The sequence below is a fragment of the Pseudophryne corroboree genome, chromosome 5, assembly GCF_028390025.1.
Source record: "Pseudophryne corroboree isolate aPseCor3 chromosome 5, aPseCor3.hap2, whole genome shotgun sequence".
Lineage (NCBI taxonomy): Eukaryota > Metazoa > Chordata > Amphibia > Anura > Myobatrachidae > Pseudophryne > Pseudophryne corroboree.
Window position 1 is genome coordinate 617,686,133 of NC_086448.1, and position 17,853 is coordinate 617,703,985.

At 47.1% G+C, this 17,853-nt stretch overlaps 1 protein-coding gene across 3 annotated transcripts in view; it reads left to right on the plus strand.

Moving 5' to 3' along the window:
* Positions 1-17,853, plus strand: part of ZBTB14 (zinc finger and BTB domain containing 14) — a 124,926-nt gene that overhangs the window by 62,186 nt on the left and 44,887 nt on the right. Inside the window, exon 1 of one of the 3 annotated variants that reach the window (XM_063923532.1) lies at positions 4,744-4,971. The exons of 1 other annotated variant lie outside the window; for it this stretch is intronic. The gene's annotated coding sequence lies outside the window, so the exon portion shown is untranslated. Of the gene's footprint in view, positions 1-4,743; positions 4,972-5,195; positions 5,215-17,853 lie in introns of those variants that run through there. One more of the 3 variants, XM_063923534.1, reaches the window with a different exon arrangement.

Sequence of the window (17,853 nt, forward strand, 5' to 3'; positions counted from 1 at the left end):
TGCAGTACCCCTTTTACAAACGTCTGAACTTCAGGGACTGAAGCTAGTTCTTTTTGGAAGAAAATTGACAGGGCCGCAAATTCGGACCTTAATGGACCCCAATTTCAGGCCCATAGACACTCCTGTTTGCAGGAAATGTAGGAATCGACCCAGTTGAATTTCCTCCGTCGGGCCTTACTGGCCTTGCACCACGCAACATATTTTCGCCAATTGCGGTGATAATGTTTTTGCGGTTACATCCTTCCTGGCTTTGATCAGGATAGGGATGACTTCATCCGGAAAGCCTTTTTTCCTTCAGGATCCGGCGTTCAACCGCCATGCCGTCAAACGCAGCCGCGGTAAGTCTTGGAACAGACAGGGTCCTTGCTGGAGCAGGTCCTTTCTTAGAGGTAGAGGCCACGGGTCTTCCGTGAGCATCTCTTGAAGTTCCGGTCACCAAGTCCTTCTTGGCCAATCCGGAGCCACGAATATAGTGCTTTCTCCTCTCCATCTTATCAATCTCAGTACCTTGGGTATGAGAGGCAGAGGAGGGAACACATACACTGACTGGTACACCCACGGTGTTACCAGAGCGTCTACAACTATTGCCTGAGGGTCTCTTGACCTGGCGCAATACCTGTCGAGTTTTTTAATCATGTGGACGACTTCTGGGTGAAGTCCCCACTCTCCCGGGTGGAGGTCGTGCTGAGGAAGTCTGCTTCCCAGTTGTCCACTCCCGGAATGAATACTGTTGACAGTGCTATCACATGATTTTCCGCCCAGCGAAGAATCCCTGCAGCTTCTGCCATTGCCCTCCTGCTTCTTGTGCCACCCTGTCTGTTTACGTGGGTGACTGCCATGATGTTGTCCGACTGGATCAACACCGGCTGACCTTGAAGCAGAGGTCTTGCTAAGCTTAGAGCATTGTAATTGGCCCTTAGCTTCAGAATATTTATGTGAAGTGATGTATTCAGGCTTGACCCTAAGCCCTGGATATTCCTTCCCTGTGTGACTGCTCCCCAGCCTCGCAGGCTGGCATCCGTGGTCACCAGGACCCAGTCCTGAATGCCGAATCTGCGGCCCTCTAGAAGATGAGCACTCTGCAACCACCACATGATGGATACCCTTGTCCTTGGTGACAGGGTTATCCGCTGATGCATCTGAAAATGCGACCCGGACCATTTGTCCAGTAGGTTCCACTGGAAAGTTCTTGCGTGGAATCTAACAAATGGGATTGCTTCGTAGGAAGCCACCATTTTTACCCAGAACCCTTGTGCATTGATGCACTGAGACTTGGTTCGGTTTTAGGAGGTTCCTGACTAGCTTGGATAACTCCCTGGTTTTCTCTTCCGGGAGAAACCCCTTTTTTCTGGACTGTGTCCAGGAACATTCCTAGGAAACAGAAGACAAGTCGTCGGAACCAGCTGCGATTTTGGAATATTGAGAATCCAATCGTGCTGCCGCAACACTACCTGAGATAGTGCTACACCGACTTCCAACTGTTCCCTGGATCTTACCCTTATCAGGGAATCGTCCAAGTAAGGGATAACTAAAATTCCCTTCCTTCGAAGGGATATCATTTCGGCCATTACCTTGGTAAAGACCCGGGGTGCCGTGGACCATCCCTACGGCAGCGTCTGAACTGATAGTGACAGTTCTGTACCATAACCTGAGGTACCCTTGGTGAGAAGGGTAAACTTTGACATGAAGGTAAGCATCCTTGATGTCCCAAGACATCATGTAGTCCCCTTCTTCCAGGTTCGCAATCACTGCTCTGAGTGACTCAATCTTGAATTTGAACCTCTGTATGTAAGTGTTCAAAGATTTTAGATTTATAATCGGTTTCACCGGGCCGTCTGGCTTCGGTACCACAATAGTGTGGAATAATACCCCGTTCCCTGTTGCAGGAGGGGTACTTGATTATCACCTGCTGGGTGAATGGCTTCCAAAACTGCCTCCCTGTCAGAGGGAGACGTCGGTAAAGCCGACTTTTGGAAACGGCGAGGGGGAGACGTCTCGAATTTCAATATGTACCCTTGAGATATTACCTGAAGGATCCAGGGGTCTACTTGCGAGTGAGCCCACTGCGCACTTAAATTCATTGAGAACGGTCCCCCACCGTGCCTGAGTTTGTAAGGCCCTAGCGTCATACTGAGGGCTTTTACAGAGGCGGGAAAGGATTTCTGTTCCTGGGAACTGGGTAATCTCTTCAGCCTTTTTCCTCTCCCTCTGTCACGAGCAGAAAAGAGGAACCTTTTGTCCGCTTGCCAACAAAGGACTGCGCCTGATAATACGGCGTCTTATTTTGAGAGGCGACCTGGGGTACAAACGTGGATTTCCCAGTTGTTGCCGTGGCCACCAGGTCTAAAAGACCGACCCCAAATGTCCCCTTTTAAAGGCAATACTTCCAAATGCCGTTTGGAATCCGCATCACCTGACCATTTTACTGGTAGAATTGGACAACGCACTTATACTTGATGCCAGTCGGCAAATATTCCGCTGTGCATCATGCATATATAGAAATGCATCTTTTAAATGCTCTATAGGCAATAATATACTATCCTTATCTAGGATATCAATATTTCCAGTCAGGGAATCCGACCATGCCAACCCAGCACTGCACCTCCAGGCTGAGGCGATTGCTGGTCGCAGTATAACACCAGTATGTGTGTGAATACATTTTTGGATACCCTCCTGCTTTCTATCAGCAGGATCCTTAAGGGCGGCCATCTCATGAGAAGGTAGAGCCCTTGTTCTTACAAGCGTGTGAGCGCCTTATCCCCCCTAGGGGGTGTTTCCCAACGCACCCTAACCTCTGGCGGGAAAGGGTATACAGCCAATACTTTTTAAGAAATTAACAATTGTTATCGGGGGGAAACCCACGTATCATCACACACCTCATTTTATTTTTCAGATTCAGGAAAACTACAGGTAGTTTTTCCCTCACCGAACATAATACCCCTTTTTGGTGGTACTCGTATTATCAGAAATGTATAAAACATTTTCCATTGTCTCAATCATGTAACGTGTGGCCCTACTGGAAATCACGGTTGTCTCTTCACCGTCGACACAGGAGTCAGTATCCGTGTCGGCGTCTGTATCTGCCATCTGAGGTAACGGGCGCTTTAGAGCCCCTGACGGCCTATGAGACGTCTGGACAGGCACAAGCTGAGTAGCCGGCTGTCTCATGTCAACCACTGTTTTTTTTTTTTATACAGAGCTGACACTGTCACGTAATTTTCAACAGTACATCCACTCAGGTGTCGACCCCCTAGGTGGTGACATCACTGTTACAGACACTCTGCTCCGTCTCCACATCATTTTTCTCCTCATACATGTCGACACAAACGTACCGACACACAGCACACACACAGGGAATGCTCTGATAGAGGACAGGACCCCACTAGCCCTTTGGGGAGACAGAGGGAGAGTATGCCAGCACACACCAGAGCGCTATATATATACAGGGATAACCTTATATAAGTGTTTTTCCCCTTATAGCTGCTGTATGTTTTAATACTGCGCCTAATTAGTGCCCCCCTCTCTTTTTTAACCCTTTCTGTAGTGCAGGGAAGAGCCAGGGAGCTTCCCTCCAACTGAGCTGTGAGGGAAAATGGCGCCAGTGTGCTGAGGAGATAGGCTCCGCCCCCTTTTCGGCGGCCTTATCACCCGTTTTTCTGTATATTCTGGCAGGGGTTAAATGCATCCATATAGCCCAGGAGCTATATGTGATGCATTTTTTGCCATGTAAGGTATTTTTATCGTGTTTTATTGCGTCTCAGGGCGCCCCCCCCAGCGCCCTGCACCCTCAGTGACCGGAGTATGAAGTGTGCTGAGAGCAATGGCGCACAGCTGCAGTGCTGTGCGCTACCTTATTGAAGACAGGAACGTCTTCTGCCGCCGATTTTTCCGGACCTCTTCGCTCTTCTGGCTCTGTAAGGGGGCCGGCGGCGCGGCTCCGGGACCCATCCAGGCTGAACCTGTGATCGTCCCTCTGGAGCTAATGTCCAGTAGCCAAGAAGCCCAATCCACTCTGCACGCAGGTGAGTTTGCTTCTTCTCCCCTTAGTCCCTCGATGCAGTGAGCCTGTTGCCAGCAGGTCTCACTGAAAATAACAAACCTAAACTAAAACTTTCACTAAGAAGCTCAGGAGAGCCCCTAGTGTGCACCCTTCTCGTCGGACACAGAAATCTAACTGAGGCTTGGAGGAGGGTCATAGGGGGAGGAACCAGTGCACACCAGTTAGTCCTAAAGCTTTCTTTAGATCTGCCCAGTCTCCTGCGGAGCCGCTATTCCCCATGGTCCTTACGGAGTCCCCAGCATCCACTTAGGACGTTAGAGAAAAGTACACTCGCGGGCTCGCTTCGCTCACCACGCTTCGGGCTCGGTGGCTCACTTCGCTCGCCACCTAATTACTAGAGGTAATAGTTGGTGGCGGGGATAGTAGAGGAACTATCCCGCTGGACTTGCTCCTCCCCCTTGTGTTGTGACTCCTCCCCCAGACTCAAAAGGTCCCTTAGCTCACTTGATTCTAGCATCTACCATTAAAACAGCGCCTCACTATCCACTTACCGTATTTTGACTAGTCATACAGTGTTAGTGCAGACAAAAAGAATTGTCCGCACCAACACCACAACATACTGGAATATTAATCTTATGCAAATGACCCCTGGGTATGACGGTGTACGTTCTCCCTCAACGTCTCCGCTCACATTACATTGCCATGGCGTTCCGCTTCCGCCCGGCACTGTGACGCTTAGACAGGTCGCGCTACGATGACGTTTCATTGAGGAACGTCATCGCAGCGCGACACCTTGTTCGCGTCACTGGCCGCGCCACAGTGCTGCTCTCTGCTCGGACGGAGCCGCCCCGTCGGAAGGAGGATCCCGGCCGCCCCCTCCACCTCGACCCCGGCCCACCCTGCACTGGAGGCGAGCACTGCAGCCTGCTTTCTCGCAGCCCCCCGCTCTCCTACCCGGAGCCCGCCAAACAGTAAGTGAGATGCCGGGTGGGAGGGTGCTGTGCTGCTGCTGCTTACCCCCTGTGGTAGGGTTCGCTCCCCCCACCGCCTCCTTCACCTCTTCCCTGGTTGCGCCCACCCTGTCCCTGGGTACGCCTTGATGATTTAAGGCCTTAAAGGAAGCCAAACTGAGCTATAGGAGAAAAGTGGGAAGATGTACAGTAAATGGCTGCTGTGGTCCTGCACTGTGCTGTTAGGTGTCACTCACTTGTGAGGTAACTTCCCTCTGTCCAATGCACATCTTCACATGGATCTGGATTTATTCTCAAGGAGCATCTTAGATGTGTGAGCTGTACAGTATACTACAGTAGGTTTGGCAGGCCTGTATGTGCACTTTACCAATGCTGAAGCGTTGTGGCTCCATGTAAAATAGCTTTTCTCTAACGTCCTAGTGGATGCTGGGACTCCGTCAGGACCATGGGGGAATAGCGGGCTCCGCAGGAGACAGGGCACATCTAAATAAAGCTTTTAGGATCACATGGTGCGTACTGGCTCCTCCCCCTATGACCCTCCTCCAAGCCTCAGTTAGGTTTTTGTGCCCGTCCGAGAAGGGTGCAATCTAGGTGGCTCTCCTAAAGAGCTGCTTAGAAAAAGTTTTTTTAGGTTTAAATCTCAGTGAATCCTGCTGGCAACACGATCACTGCATCGAGGGACTTAGGGGAGAGATTTCCAACTCACCTGCGTGCAGGATGGATTGGAGTCTTAGGCTACTGGACACTTAGCTCCAGAGGGAGTCGGAACACAGGTCCTCCTGGGGTTCGTCCCGGAGCCGCGCCGCCGATCCCCCTTACAGACGCTGAAGACGGAGGTCCGGAAAGCAGGCGGCAGAAGACTCCTCAGTCTTCATGAAGGTAGCGCACAGCACTGCAGCTGTGCGCCATTGTTGCTACACGTCTCACTGATTCAGTCACGGAGGGTGCAGGGCGCTGCTGGGGGCGCCCTGGGCAGCAATATTAAATACCTTTAGTGGCAAAATAAATACATCACATATAGCCATTAAGGCTATATGTATGTATTTAACCCAGGCCAGTTTTCTTAAAACCCGGGAGAAAAGCCAGCCGAAAAAGGGGCGGAGCTTATTCTCCTCAGCACTCAGCGCCATTTTCCTGCTCAGCTCCGCTGGTGAGGAAGGCTCCCAGGACTCTCCCCTGCACTGCACTACAGAAACAGGGTAACAAAGAGAAGGGGGGCATAATTTGGCGATATTGATATATTAAAAGCGCTTATATCAAAAACAACACCTTCTAGGGTTGTTTATATACATTTATAGCGTTTTTGGTGTGTGCTGGCAAACTCTCCCTCTGTCTCCCCAAAGGGCTAAGAGGGTCCTGTCTTCGATTAGAGCATTCCCTGTGTGGCTGCTGTGTGTCGGTACGTGTGTGTCGACATGTATGAGGACGATGTTGGTGTGGAGGCAGAGCAATTGCCGGTAATGGTGATGTCACCCCCTAGGGAGTCGACACCGGAATGGATGGCTTTAGTTATGGAATTACGTGATAATGTTAGCACATTACAAAAGTCAGTTGACGAAATGAGACAGCCGGAAAACCAGTTAGTACCGGCTCAGGCGTCTCAGACACAGTCAGGGGCTGTAAAACGTCCCTTACCTCAGTCAGTCGACACGGGTACCGACACAGATGAATCTAGTGTCGACGGTGAAGAAACAAACGTATTTTCCAATAGGGCCACACGTTATATGATCACGGCAATGAAGGAGGCTTTGCAGATCTCTGATACTGCTGGTACCTCAAAAAGGGGTATTATGTGGGGGGTGAAAAAACTACCTGTAGCTTTTCCAGAATCAGAGGAATTGAATGACGTGTGTGACGAAGCGTGGGTTAACCCAGATAGAAAACTGCTAATTTCCAAGAAGTTATTGGCATTATACCCTTTCCCACCAGAGGTTAGGGCGCGCTGGGAAACACCCCCTAGGGTGGATAAGGCGCTCACACGTTTATCAAAGCAAGTGGCGTTGCCGTCTCCTGATACGGCCGCCCTCAAGGATCCAGCAGATAGGAGGCTGGAAACTACACTGAAGAGTATATACACACATACTGGTGTTATACTGCGACCGGCAATAGCCTCAGCCTGGATGTGCAGTGCTGGGGTAGTGTGGTTGGATTCTCTGACTGAAAATATTGATACCCTGGATAGGGACAGTATTTTATTGACTCTAGAGCAATTAAAGGATGCTTTTCTTTATATGCGAGATGCTCAGAGGGATATTTGTACTCTAGCATCAAGAGTAAGCGCGATGTCCATATCTGCCAGAAGAAGTTTATGGACGCGACAGTGGTCAGGTGATGCAGATTCCAAAAGGCATATGGAAGTATTGCCATATAAAGGAGAGGAATTATTTGGGGTCGGTCTTTCGGACCTGGTGGCCACGGCAACTGCCGGCAAATCCACTTTTTTACCTCAGACCCCCTCCCAACAGAAAAAGACACCGTCTTTTCAGCCGCAGTCCTTTCGCTCCTATAAAAACAAGCGACCAAAAGGACAGTCTTATCTGCCGCGAGGCAGAGGAAAGGGTAAGAGAGGGCAGCAAGCAGCCCCTGCCCAGGACCAGAAGCCCGCCCCGGGTTCTACAAAGCCATCAGCATGACGCTGGGGCTTTACAAGCGGACTCAGGAGCGGGGGGGGGTCGACTCAAGATTTTCAGCAATCAGTGGGCTCGCTCACAAGTGGACCCGTGGATCCTGCAGATAATATCTCAGGGTTACATGTTGGAGTTCGAAAGGTGTCCCCCTCGCCGGTTCCTAAAGTCTGCTTTACCAACGTCTCCCTCAGAAAGGACGTCGGTTTTGGAAGCCATTCACAAGCTGTATTCTCAGCAGGTGATAGTCAAGGTACCCCTCCTACAACAGGGAAAGGGGTATTATTCCACACTATTTGTGGTACCGAAGCCGGACGGTTCGGTAAGACCTATTCTAAACCTGAAATCCTTGAACCTGTACATACAGAAATTCAAGTTCAAGATGGAGTCACTCAGAGCAGTGATAGCGAATCTGGAAGAAGGGGACTTCATGGTGTCCCTGGACATAAAAGATGCTTATCTGCATGTCCCAATTTACCCCTCACACCAAGGGTATCTCAGGTTCGTGATACAAGACTGTCATTATCAGTTTCAAACGCTGCCGTTTGGTTTGTCCACGGCCCCTCGGGTCTTTACCAAGGTAATGACCGAAATGATGGTTCTTCTACGAAGAAAAGGCGTATTAATTATCCCTTACTTGGACGATCTCCTGATAAGGGCAAAGTCCAGAGAACAGCTGGAAGTCGGTGTAGCACTAACCCAGGTAGTGCTTCAGCAACACGGGTGGATTCTGAATCTTCCAAAATCTCAATTGACCCCGACAACTCGTCTGCTGTTCCTAGGAATGATTCTGGACACGGTTCAGAAAAAGGTGTTTCTCCCGGAGGAGAAAGCAAGGGAGTTATCCGAACTTGTCAGGAACCTCCTAAAACCAGGAACTGTGACAGTACATCAATGCACAAGAGTCCTGGGAAAGATGGTGGCTTCTTACGAAGCGATTCCATTCGGCAGATTCCATGCACGGACATTTCAGTGGAATCTGCTGGACAAATGGTCCGGATCGCATCTGCACATGCATCAGCGGATAACACTGTCACCAAGAACAAGGTTGTCTCTCCTGTGGTGGTTGCAGAGTGCCCATCTGTTGGAGGGCCGCAGATTCGGCATACAGGACTGGGTCCTGGTGACTACGGATGCCAGCCTACGAGGCTGGGGAGCAGTCACACAGGGAAGAAACTTCCAGGGCGTGTGGTCAAACCTGGAGACGTCCCTTCACATAAATATACTGGAGCTAAGAGCGATCTACAATGCTCTAAGCCTGGCAAAATCGCTGCTTCAGGGTCAGCCGGTGTTGATCCAGTCGGACAACATCACGGCAGTCGCCCACGTAAACCGACAAGGCGGCACGAGAAGCAGAAGAGCAATGACAGAAGCTGCAAGGATTCTGCGCTGGGCGGAGAATCATGTCATAGCACTGTCAGCAGTGTTCATCCCGGGAGTGGACAACTGGGAAGCAGACTTCCTCAGCAGACACGACCTTCACCCGGGAGAGTGGGGACTTCATCCAGAAGTCTTCCACATGATTGTGAACCGTTGGGAAAAACCAAAGGTGGACATGATGGCGTCTCGCCTCAACAAAAAATTGGACAGATATTGCGCCAGGTCAAGAGACCCTCAGGCAATAGCTGTGGACGCTCTGGTAACACCGTGGGTGTACCAGTCAGTGTATGTGTTCCCTCCTCTGCCTCTCATACCAAAGGTACTGAGAATTATACGGAAAAGAGGAGTAAGAACAATACTGGTGGCTCCGGACTGGCCAAGAAGAACTTGGTATCCGGAACTTCAAGAGATGCTCACGGAGGATCCGTGGCCTCTACCTCTAAGAAGGGATCTGCTTCAGCAGGGACCTTGTATGTTCCAAGACTTACCGCGTCTGCGTTTGACGGCATGGCGGTTGAACGCCGGATTCTAAAAGAAAAGGGCATTCCAGAGGAAGTTATTCCTACCTTGATTAAGGCTAGAAAGGAAGTGACTGTACAACATTATCACCGCATTTGGCGGAAATATGTTGCGTGGTGTGAGGCCAAGAAGGCTCCAACGGAAGAATTTCAATTGGGTCGATTCTTACATTTCCTGCAAGCAGGATTGTCTATGGGCCTAAAATTGGGGTCCATTAAAGTTCAAATTTCGGCCTTATCAATCTTCTTCCAGAAGGAATTGGCATCAGTGCCTGAAGTACAAACTTTTGTCAAAGGTGTACTACATATACAACCCCCAATAGTGCCTCCAGTGGCACCGTGGGATTTGAATGTAGTTTTGAATTTTCTCAAATCTCATTGGTTTGAGCCTCTAAAATCGGTAGATTTAAAATACCTTACATGGAAGGTAACCATGCTATTGGCCCTGGCTTCAGCCAGGAGAGTTTCAGAGTTGGCGGCTTTATCATACAAAAGCCCATATCTGATTTTCCATTCGGACAGGACAGAACTGCGGACACGTCCTCATTTTCTCCCTAAGGTGGTTTCGGCTTTTCACTTGAACCAGCCTATTGTGGTGCCTGCGGCTACTAGCGACTTGGAGGACTCCAAGTTACTGGACGTTGTCAGAGCATTAAAAATATATATTTCAAGGACAGCTGGAGTCAGAAAATCTGACTCGTTGTTTATATTGTATGCACCCAACAAGATGGGTGCTCCTGCGTCTAAACAGACGATTGCACGTTGGATCTGTAGCACAATCCAACTTGCACATTCTGTGGCAGGCCTGCCACAGCCTAAATCTGTAAAGGTCCACTCCACAAGGAAAGTGGGCTCATCTTGGGCGGCTGCCCGAGGGGTCTCGGCATTACAACTTTGCCGAGCAGCTACGTGGTCAGGGGAGAACACGTTTGTAAAATTTTACAAATTTGATACTCTGGCTAAGGAGGACCTGGAGTTCTCTCATTCGGTGCTGCAGAGTCATCCGCACTCTCCCGCCCGTTTGGGAGCTTTGGTATAATCCCCATGGTCCTGACGGAGTCCCAGCATCCACTAGGACGTTAGAGAAAATAAGAATTTACTTACCGATAATTCTATTTCTCATAGTCCGTAGTGGATGCTGGGCGCCCATCCCAAGTGCGGATTGTCTGCAATACTTGTACATAGTTATTGTTACAAAGATCGGGTTATTACTATTGTTGTGAGCCATCTTTTCAGAGGCTACTTCGTTTTTTGTTATCATACTGTTAACTGGGTTCAGATCACAAGTTGTACGGTGTGATTGGTGTGGCTGGTATGAGTCTTACCCGGGATTCAAGATCCTTCCTTATTGTGTACGCTCGTCCGGGCACAGTACCTAACTGAGGCTTGGAGGAGGGTCATAGGGGGAGGAGCCAGTACGCACCATGTGATCCTAAAAGCTTTATTTAGATGTGCCCTGTCTCCTGCGGAGCCCGCTATTCCCCCATGGTCCTGACGGAGTCCCAGCATCCACTACGGACTTTGAGAAATAGAATTATCGGTAAGTAGATTCTTATTTTAAGTCTGGTATAGCATTATTGCTAGCAGGAATCTTTCCTGCCAGAATTGGCTAGTATGGTATGGAAATATAGAGGTGCACAGCACAGTTACATTAGTCTGTCTCAGGTTTTAATAATACAAAGTGAGACATCTTAATAGTTATGATTATATAAGACAGCTAAAACATCATCCTAATAAAGCAAGAAGTGATGATAAAAGAAATAAAAAAAAGGCCGCAATCGCTGGAAGTCCATACCAGATCAGTATTGCATTTTAAGGGGATCAGTATGAAATCCCGCTGGACGGGATCCCGGCGGTCAGAATACCGACACCGGAATCCCGACCAGCACAATCCCGACGGGGGTGAGCACAAACGCAGCCCCTTGCGGGCTCGCCTCGCTACGCTCGGTACACTAATTTATTCTCCCTCTATGGGTGTTGTGGACACCCACGGAGGGAGAATATGTCGGATTTGTGCCGGTTGGGATTCCGGTGTCCGTATTCCGTCCGGTGGGATATTGCTTTTTTAAATCTTAATTCAAAATCTTGTGGTTGCATGCTTTTACATTTACTCCATGAAGTTCAATCCCTATTAGTATCTTGTAAGGCAATTCAGTTATAATCACCATTTCTTATGGTACAGATGTCCTTAACCACCTTTGCTGCAGTCTCGTCAAAAAGTCCATCTTGGCACTACAGGTCCTCTGAGACTGCTAGGGTAGGGTGTCTGTTTTTTTTTTTTAGTTTCTACCATCTTTTATTTTGCTGAAAATGCATCTTAGCCACAATGCAATGCAATGAGAACACACCAGGAGATATTCCTGATTAATTTGATATGCAACACTTGTTTATCTATGTGTCTGACTCATCATACAAACTGCTATGATGCAGCTGTCACAGCTGTTTTCAGTGTGAAATTCCGTTATGCTTCATATACAGATTCAGTTGCACACACCTATACAAGTGTCGCATTACAAATGAACAGTCGCCTGGTGCATCCTGGACGTATTGCGTTGCATCAAAGGTGCATATTTGGCTATTAAAGACTCCCAATGCTAGCAGAGTTGCATGTAAACTCCCAGCTCACTCGAACCAGGCATCTCGCTCTGACTAGATGTATGAGCACACATCTGTACCCCAGCATTAATTTTTATGGGGTGCGAAGAAATACCTGTAATGTTTGTTTGCGAAGTGTCTGAGAAGCCGTTGGAATGCTGGTATCTTCCCCTTAAAGTTGTCAAGTTTCCCAAAAATTTGTGAATCTGAGAGGCACTAAACAAAACTTAAAGATTTTTTTTTTTCCCCCTTTTCATTTTGCCTTTATCTTATTCCAGCAGTAATTAGCAGTGTTGTAACTAACTTCTCTAAAGGATCGTCCACATTTATAAAAATTCAGAGTATTTTTAATACCACTAGTCAGTGTGTGGACAAAATTCAAGTGTGAGAAGTGATGCAGACATAATTTTTCATACTGGTTAGCAGTCCCTCATACAGATGTTTTCTTTTAGATGCGTTTGTTTATTATGTGCTGAGACTTATCTTAAAATGTAACTGTTTGATGTTTGTTGTCCCAATGATATCCTTATTTCATCACTAGGCCCCGGATTTGTAGGATATAAAAAACTAAAATTAGTTTAGTCAACTAATGTTTTAGGACTTTATAGGTATGAAAAAGTAAGTTTAGGTATGTATATATTGTATGAAAATAAAACAAAACCACGCAACATATGTTTGAAACGCTGTGCCTTTATTACAAATGTGTCCTGCTACTTCCTTGCTGCATTTGATCCCATTATGTGTACATATCATGGGAGCACTATGCAGCAGGAGGCTGTGATCAATTCGCAGCTGCAGCTTTCCCATAGAAGCAAATGGATCTGCAGACACCCGCAAATCTCACGCGCCAGCATTCGCACTGTGTACGCTACACAGGCTGTAACAGGACACCGCTACATATATGAATAACATGAAAACTAATTATCTCTGCTATACTGGGTGCCTGTGAAGATCCCTGTTCCCTAGTCCGTTATTATAATAGGGATGTTATGGCTGCAATTGATATTATCGCCCCTGTGCGTTTAAGACCTCGTAAACCACAACGTCAAGCTCCATGGTTCGACAACAGTGTTAGTGAGCTCAAGAAAAGGGGGCGTAGACTGGAAAGGCGATGGAGGAAGACTAACCTAGTGGATGACAAAATAAAACTAATAAAGCATAACGAAGAATATCAATCGACAATCACTCGTAAGAAAGCACAGTTCCTGTCAAATGAGATCACAGCAGCAAACAATAGGCCAGCTCAACTTTTCCGCACAGTGGAGATGCTTTGCAAGCCAGCATGCCTGCAGACTGATGAGACCCTCTCCCAGGCAAGATGCAACGAGTTTGCAAACTTCTTTGCAGATAAAATATCCACCATCCGGGCTGGAATCTCCACAGTGCCATCAAAGGAGTGCCAAACTACAAAGCCTGCCAATATAAGCCACCTGCCTTCATGGACCAGCTTTGATCCAGTGGATGTAAAGGACACTGCTGAAATTGCTCGGATTTTGCGTCCCCCCACCTGTGATCTGGACCAAGCTTCTAAATAGGTTGTATGGATATAATTGGTCCTGTCTATACAAAAATTGTTTAATGCTCTTTGCAGACAGGCATTTTTCCTGGACCCCTAAAGGAAATCAATTGTTAGACCGCTTCTTAAAAAACCTAATTTAGATCCCGACTGCATGACCAACTACAGACCGGTATCAAACCTTCCTTTCCTAGGAAAGGTTATTGAGACAGTCCTTGCAAATCAACTGGAAACCCGCCTGACAACTCATGATATTTATGATCCATTTCAATCAGGATTCAGGAGAAGACATAGCACTGAAACAGCCCTGGTGTGTGTTAAATGATCTGATGGCAAAAGACAGAGGTGACTGTTCAATATTAATCCTTCTGGATCTCTCGGCAGCATTTGATACCGTGGACCATGGGCTTCTGATTGAGCGACTGATACATTTCTGTGGTCTGGATGGCACAGTCCTAAGCTGGTTCAAATCATTTCTCACAGGCAGGTCACAGAGAGTATCATCTGGTTTATACTCATCACCACCAGTGCCATTGCCATGTGGTGTCCCACAAGGTTCTATACTATCCCCCATGCTCTTTGCAGTATACATGCTCCCATTGGGCAAAATAATCAGGCGCCATGGCCTGGTCTACCACTGCTATGCAGATGATACACAACTGTACTTGTCCTTTGCTCCGGGCACTGATAACCCAATAACAACCCTAAATGGCTGTCCAGCTGAACTACAGGAGTGGATGAGCGCCAGTTGGCTGCGACTGAACCCAGATAAAACAGAGGTCCTTATGATATGACTGCAACATCAAAGGACAAGACTGCAGCATAGCCAACCAACTGGACTTACACTCGGGGATTCAGAATTACAGACCAGTGATCGTGTGCGGAATCTTGGCGTTGTCCTGGATGGTGGCTTGACACTTAAACATCAGTTATCAGCCACAATCAAATCCTCATTCTTTCACCTGAGGAACATAGCCAGAATCGAGCACTTAATTCCCTCAGATGATATGCCAAAAGGCATACATGCATTTGTATCATCTCGTTTAGACTAGAGATGAGCGGGTTCGGTTTTACTCGGTTTTACTCGGTTCTCAAAACGGCATCTTATTGGCTCACGGATGTCACGTGTTTTGGATAGCCAATAAGATTCGGTTTAGAGAACCGAGTAAAACCGAGTAAAACCGAATCCGCTCATCTCTAGTTTAGACTACTGTAATGCCCTCTACCTTGGTCTACCAGCAAAAGAATTGCAGCGCTTACAGCTGGTGCAAAACACAGCTGCCAGGCTATTAACCAACCAGCCCCGTTCTAGCCACATAACACCCATCTTCTACTCCCTTCACTGGCTACCTGTACGATGGCGAATCATCTTCAAGATTGGCTTACTGAGTTTCAAAGCATTACATGACCAAGGCCCAAGGTACCTGAAACAGCTTCTGACCCAATACAGCCCCACTCGATTACTGCGATCTGTAGATGATGGACTTTTAGCAGTACCTAGAATCTACCGTAATTAATCTGGGGGTCGAGCTTTTAGTCATGCGGCACCGACTCTATGGAACTCACTTCCCCGCACAGTGCGAGAGGCCCCAACTATAGAATCCTTCAAAAGTAGACTCAAGACTTTTCTGTTTACTCAAGCATTTCCATAATGTCCCTTTTAGTATCTTCATGCTTCTGTATTTTATGAAAATGTACTTCATTATTTTCTGTACTATATTATGCTATGTATCTGTTAAGCGCCTTGAGTCCTATTGGAGAAAGAGCGCTATATATATATAAATTATTATTATTATTATTATTATTATTATTATTCCACTCATTTCCACAGTAAATGTATATAGTTTCGACTTAAGTAACAGAATTAGGCCTTTTAGGTTCGAACAGTCAAAATAGGTCATTTTAGGTACGAACACCCAGATTAGGTCATTTAAGGTCCTGTAGAAATTAAGTATGTTATTCCCAGGTAAATTAAAATTTAAAAGGAACCTAACACTTTGTGTAAGGGGAAAGGCTTAGAATAGGTCAGAACCTAAGAATCCTTGGTTTACTCATCACAAATGCTTCCTATTAGTATTAATCATGTGTAATACAATGGCTAGGGCGGAAGTTCTCAAACGTGGTCCTCAAGGCACCCCAACCGTCCAGGTTTAGGTATATCCATTGCTCAGCACAGGTGCTTAAATCAAATTGACACATTTACTGAGGTGCTGATTAAGTCACCTGTGGCCGAGCATGGATAAACTGAAGACCTGGACAGTTGGGGTGCCTTGATGACCATGTTTGAGAACTTCTGGGCTAGGTTGTGTGCATCGTGGAAGCATTTTGAGATGAGTGGACTGGTTAGACTACAGCATACTAAATTCGTTCATAGTTAATAGTGCTATTATAAACCTAAGGGGCCTATCAAGGATTTATTTTTAATAAAATTGTGTAGAAACTGCAGTTTCTGCATAATTTGATGAATTGCTGCTATGTATTAATAGCCAATGCAGGAGATTTCACAGAAATTGCCTTCGAACCAGCATCAGTTCTTCTAGGTACACTACTGGGAGGAAGAAGTCACGAGACCGCCTGTCGGGATCCCAGTGGTCACAATGTCAATGCCGGAATCCCGACAGGCGGTGAAATGCCGCTGCCAGAATACCGGCACTACAGGCTTTTCTCCCTCTGTTGGTTTCCACAACATCCATAAAGGGAGGCTATAACTTGTGGCGAGCACACTGATCCATTGTGCCTGCAGCATGACGAGCGCAGCAAGCCCGCAAGGGAATTTCTAGAGCTTCCCCGCTGCTGGCATACTGGTGGCCGAAGATGCCGCTGTCGGTATCTTGACAGCCGGCATCCCGGCCACCGGTTAATAATATGTATTCCCTTCTAGGTACACTTACAAATTTTGAAGGAACTCTGCATGGAAGTTGTTCAAAACATCTTGGAGAATTTACCATAGATCTTCTGTGAATGTAGACTTGCTGAAATCCTTCTGTCTCCATGTAATCCCAGACAGACTTGATGATGTTGAGATCAGGGCTATGTGGGGGTGCCCTATATTCATTTTCAGGACTCATTGTTCTTTACGCTGAATATAGTACTTAATGACATTGACTCTATGTTGGGGTTGTTGTCCTGCTGTAGAATACATTTGGAGCCAATCAGATGCCTTCCTGATGGTATTGCTGATGTATAAGTACCTGCCTGTATTTATCAGCATTGAAGCACAAAGAAACTGGCAACGTTGAGGACCGTATATGCAGTGGTCAGCCAAGATAAGACATATCTTGCTTACCACTCTTTGAAATTGAAACTTGTCCAGCGGTGCCATCAGCTCAGAACTGGCAGAAACCAGTGGGACCCATCTACTGTTTGGAGAATTCTGGCCAGAAGTGGTCTTCATGGAAGAATTGCAGCCAGAAATCCATACGTTTTTAACGTGGAAACAAGGCCTGGTGACTCATCTATGCACAATAACATAGGTACTGCGTGCAGAAAAAATCCAGCAGGTGCTCTGGACTGATAAGTCAAAATGTGAAACATTGGTTATAAGAGAAGGCAGTTTGTTCGCTGAAGGGCTGGGGAGTGATACAATAATGAGTGTCTTCAGGCAACAGTGAAGCATGGTGGAGGTTTCTTGCAAGTTTGAAGTTGCATTTAAGCAAATGGAGTTGGGGATTTGTTCAGGATTAATGGTATCCTTAATGCTGTGAAATACAGACAGGTACTTATCCATCATGCAAAACCATCGGGGGGCACAAGGGGAGTGGCTCTAGACTGCACACCCTGCTGCTGAAATGAGGTGATTAATGGTACAACATATAGAGAAAATGGATGCAGATGTACTACTTAAAATTGAAATATCTATTACAATTAAATATAAGAGGTTGCATATTTTTGGCCAAAGATACGGGCCTGCCCACCACGTTCAGGTCACCTGTGTCGGGCAAGTCCCTAACACTCTGGGGTTCACGTCTGGGGCTTCACACTAGTGAAAGCAGTGAAGTTAGGGAATATCAGGAGTGAGAGAGTAATTCGTCAATGTAGGGAGTGTTATAAGAGTAAAGAATATGTGGAAAAAATCCATGGATAAAAACACACAAAGATAGTGATGTAAATTAAGTTTTAGTGTTAAGGTGTAATGTCCTGGAGTGGCCCAGACAAGTCATAGGGGCCCCACGCCCCAAACGCATTATCGGGGAGGCATCTGATTGGCTTCACATTTATTCTGCTGCAGGACAATGACCCCAAACATGCC